At 52.4% G+C, this 4172-nt stretch overlaps 2 non-coding genes across 2 annotated transcripts; both read right to left on the reverse strand.

Annotated features, from left to right (window-relative positions):
- Positions 1-2701: 2701 nt before the first annotated feature.
- Positions 2702-2773, reverse strand: TRNAE-CUC. The gene has a single exon. It is a non-coding gene; the product is annotated as a tRNA-Glu (tRNA).
- Positions 2774-3112: 339 nt separating this feature from the next.
- On the reverse strand, positions 3113-3221 carry TRNAL-CAA. Its single transcript has 2 exons — positions 3184-3221; positions 3113-3158 (listed from the first exon to the last, which is right to left on the reverse strand). It is a non-coding gene; the product is annotated as a tRNA-Leu (tRNA).
- Between the last annotated feature and the right edge of the window lie 951 nt (positions 3222-4172).

The raw sequence follows: 4172 nt of genomic DNA on the forward strand, positions 1-4172 counted from the left end.
CCCCTTACAGCTCTGGGTATTTAGTCCATAGGAAGGAAATAAGGGATTGTGGGGGAATAATTTGGATAAATTAGAAGGGAGAAGAATTGTTTCAACCAGCCAGGCTGCAGGAGGGGATGAGCAGGGACCCCAAGGGCTGTGATGCTGCAGCTGCTCGTGCTGTGGGTTCGTGGGACGTATGGGAAAAGCTCATGATTTTGTGCCCAGGGAGCATATTCTAAATTTATGACCCCCCCCAAAAAAAATGATTAAGATTGGGAAGGGGGGAAGATTTCCTGCAAATACCAGCTCACTCCTTCACGATGGGGATTTCCCATCATTGGGCAAAGGTGAGAAAAGGTATGAGAAGTAGGATTGGTATCCATGGGTCCGTTCCCAGACCAGAAATCCCCACGGAAGGCCAGGCAGAGCCTCGGGTCTGGTGCTTTGGACTGTGTGTCCATCCTAGCACTGCCCACCTGTGTTTTATACCCATTTATTTTCCCCTCCAGCTCTTTGCTGGCATCTGTCTCACACTAATTTCTGCTTCTTGTGAGCAATAATTTATATTGAGTTACTGCTCCGGGTCAGCAAACAGAACTGGGATAAGTGGCTAATATTTTAAGGGCTTTTTTTTTTTTTTTTTTTTTTTTTTTTTTAAGGCTGAAATGCAATTTGCAGGTGCTGGAGCAGCAACAAATACCCAGAGCATTGGGTAGGGTGAATAAATAATTAAATTCTTCTAAATAATTGCCTTATGGTTTTAACAGTGCTGTTTTTTTATTTGTTTGTTTGTTTGTGTTTTTTTTTGAGAGAGAAAATCAGGGTTTGGAGAGTTTGGAGTTGGTACAGCACGCAGAGGGATTTGAGCACCTAAGAAAATAGAGGTGATGAGCGCGGGCCTTTGCACGTGGATGTGAAAAAGGAGCTGTGCTGGAGGGGGAAAACCTGGGGATTGTATTGGGCTTAGGTGGCAAGGTTTTGGGAGCAGGTAGAAGAGGGTGGATGGGGCGGAAGTTGGTTTTGGTTTGCTTTCAGCTCCCATTGCTGCAGCCTGTTATTAGCGGGCCATAAATTCCATTCATCAGCCTTCTGCTGAGTCTGTTTTGCTCGTGATAGCAATCACCCAAGTGATCTCCCTGATTTAATAAGGCTCGGCTAGCCCCGGAGCTTAGCTGGCCATTGGTGTGAAACCACCAGAGGTGGATCTGGGTGGACTCATTAAGTAATTAGTCATCATCTTCCAGCTGGCACACGGATTTGCTGGCGGTTTGAGCCAAGGGAAGATGTTCTCCCCAAGGATTTTCTTTTCCTTCGTTTCCTGCTCGCCCTGAAATCTCCCATGGCATGTGCTGCACGTATGGCATGCAAACCTTTGGGGTTGGGGTTGATATTGCTGCCCCCACCCCAAAAATAAAGGCTGATTTTTATTAAGTGGAAGGTTTGTGCTGCGATTTGTGCTGTTATGGTGGTTTCATATCACGGTGGGGTCAGAGGGGTGGGGGACACGGGGGGGTCTTCATGTCTTTTGGGGTCCCACTGTACCTGGCGGTCCCGGGCGGGGGCAGAGACCTGCGTCATTCCATTGTGAAGCGCTGGGGGCATTGTTCTCTGGGCCAATGGGGGGGCTCCGTCCTGTCCCTGATTTGCTTAAAAGGGGGTGGGCAGAGGCATTTGCAGGTTCGAGGGGTCCAGGCAGGGCAGGGCTGAGCCATGGTGTCTGCTGGGGGAAGAAAGAGATCCCAACGGAGGAGACAACCCCAGCAAAGGAGGAGGCGAAAGAATCACGCTAGGAAACCTCCATCCAAGCCCAGAAAGCCCCACGGGAAGGCGAAGCAGAAACGCGCGGAGCCGCAGAAGAAAGGGGCCAAGAAAAGCTCCTTCGACCCCATCAGCGCCAAGGAGCTCGACCAGATGAAGCGAGGCGGCAAGCCCCTGTCCCGCCAGGCCAAGGGGCTCATGGTGAGCTTCCTGCGGGACGTCTACAAGCAGGTGTCGAAGGAGGCCGACCGGCTGCGGAGGGAGAGCCGCCATCCCATCGCCGGCCCCGCGCACATCCAAGCCGCCCTCCAGCGCGTGATGCCGAAGAGGTTCAGGCACGCGAGCGGCAGCGTCCGGAGCAGGCACTAAAAAGCGAGGCCCTCCCTCCTTTGACCCCTCGGGAGCAAGATCCAAAGGCCGGAGGAGAGGGATCGAAAACTCAGAAAAAGCTGCTGGGAAGACCTGTGCGACCGTCAGCGTGCGGTGGAGAGCCTGCAGGGAAGGAAATATTAAAATCAGCCTTGCAATAAAGCACAAACTGAGCAGCATTTGGTGGCGTCAGAGGTTTTTTATTTTATCGTGAGGTTCACAGTTTCGTTAGCGAGAAGTTGTAGGTGTTATGTTAGAAAAATAAGGCTTTCCATCCCCATTGCTGCCTGGTGATGCTTGTATGTCCCCGAGTCTATATAAATTGCCGATGATTAGAATGGCTGTGTGCAGGGAAAATGTCACAACACCCTAAACTGCCCCAGGATAGCGGCGGTGACAGCCCAGCCCTGCCCTCGTCGGGAGTATTAGGCACGGCAATTAAAGCAGTGATTATTAGAAAGAAAAATCAGCCTGGCAACACATCTGCGCGTGTGCGTGCTTCTAGGGTTGAATTTGAGGGAAATATATATATATATATATATTGTGGTTGTTAGCAGGAAATAAATGAGGTTTTGGGTGGGGGAAAAGGAGTTTCCCTGACCGGGAATCGAACCCGGGCCGCGGCGGTGAGAGCGCCGAATCCTAACCACTAGACCACCAGGGAAGCGCTGAGGCCTGCTCTCCGGCGCGGCCCCACGCGTGACCCCGTCGCGGGGGGATCCCAGCCCACGGCCGGGGGGGGGGGGCGATTTTTGTCCCCCCCCCCCCGTCGCCGGGCCCCCCCCCCCCCCCAAAGCAGCGTGTCCCCACCCCGTTTTCTCGCCGTGTCCCACTCGTGCTCTCTGCCCACGCGAGGGTGCAAAGGGCTGGGCGCAGAAATGGGAACAGGGGCAAGTTTTAGCGCCGGAAAAAAAAAAAAAAAAAAAAAAAGGAAAATCGGCGTTTTTCCCTAAACCGCGTGCAGGAGTTATCGAAAACGCTTAAGGTTGAGAAGGAAAAGATGTGTCAGAAGTGGGATTTGAACCCACGCCTCCATTCGGAGACCAGAAAACCCCAGGGAGGGAAGAGCAGAGCCTTGAGTCTGGCGCCTTAGACCACTCGGCCATCCTGACACTGCCTTCCTCCTCCTCCTCCTCATCCTCAATAATTAACCCTTAGAAAAATAAAGTGGGTTCAGAGGGGAGGTTTTGGGGATTTTCATTGGGATCAAGTTATGTAAATGCATATATATTATATGAAATTTACATATATGTGTGGGTTTTTATGTGTTTCTGTATTTTCGTTGCCCTAATTGCGGGTTTTTCTGGCTCGGATCTTTATGCAAATTACGCATCACGTCACAGGAGCCCTGTCTCACCCAGCCAACCCCGGGCTGCGGTGCCGAGCCCTCATTTGCCTACGCCCGCCCCTAAAAAAGCTCGGGGACACCCCTGCAGCGAAGACCACTGAGGCCGAAGGAGACCCCATGGCCGCGGCCACCAAGAAACGAGGGCGGCCTCCAAGAACGAGGAGGAGGAGGAAGCAGAAAGCCCAGCAGACAAAGCCTCCCGTTATGAAACAAAGGTCAGGGTGCTGGAAACCAGTTCCAAAGGGCTTCAATTCCCAGTTGAAGAAGAAATCCAGCAAGAGGAGCATCCCCGGGCTGGCCGGCCGCGCGCCACCGGCGTCCGGGCGTATGTCGGTCAGGGCGAAGAGGTTGATGAAATCCTCCATGGGCATCCTCTGCAAGGGGCTGGTGAGCGAGGCAGACCGCCGGAGGAGGCAGCGCCGCGGGTCCTTCATCGGCACGTGGGAGCTGAGGGCCGCCGTGGGGAAAATCACGCGACGAGGAGGAGGGAGGTGGCCTTCCCTCGCCCCCCCCGGGTCGTCGTGCGGGGATTGAATAACGAGCGCCTCCTGCCATGGGTCCGTCCTTCTTCTCCCGTGCCCGGGGAAAAGAAGGAAGAGGGAAGGAGGGGGAAAAAAAAAAAAATGAATGAATAAATAAATAAAATGAATGTAAAAAATGAATGTAAAAAATGAATTTAAAAAATGAATTTAAAAAATGAATTTAAAAAATGAAT

The sequence above is a fragment of the Oxyura jamaicensis genome, chromosome 16 (assembly GCF_011077185.1).
Source record: "Oxyura jamaicensis isolate SHBP4307 breed ruddy duck chromosome 16, BPBGC_Ojam_1.0, whole genome shotgun sequence".
NCBI classification, from domain to species: domain Eukaryota; kingdom Metazoa; phylum Chordata; class Aves; order Anseriformes; family Anatidae; genus Oxyura; species Oxyura jamaicensis.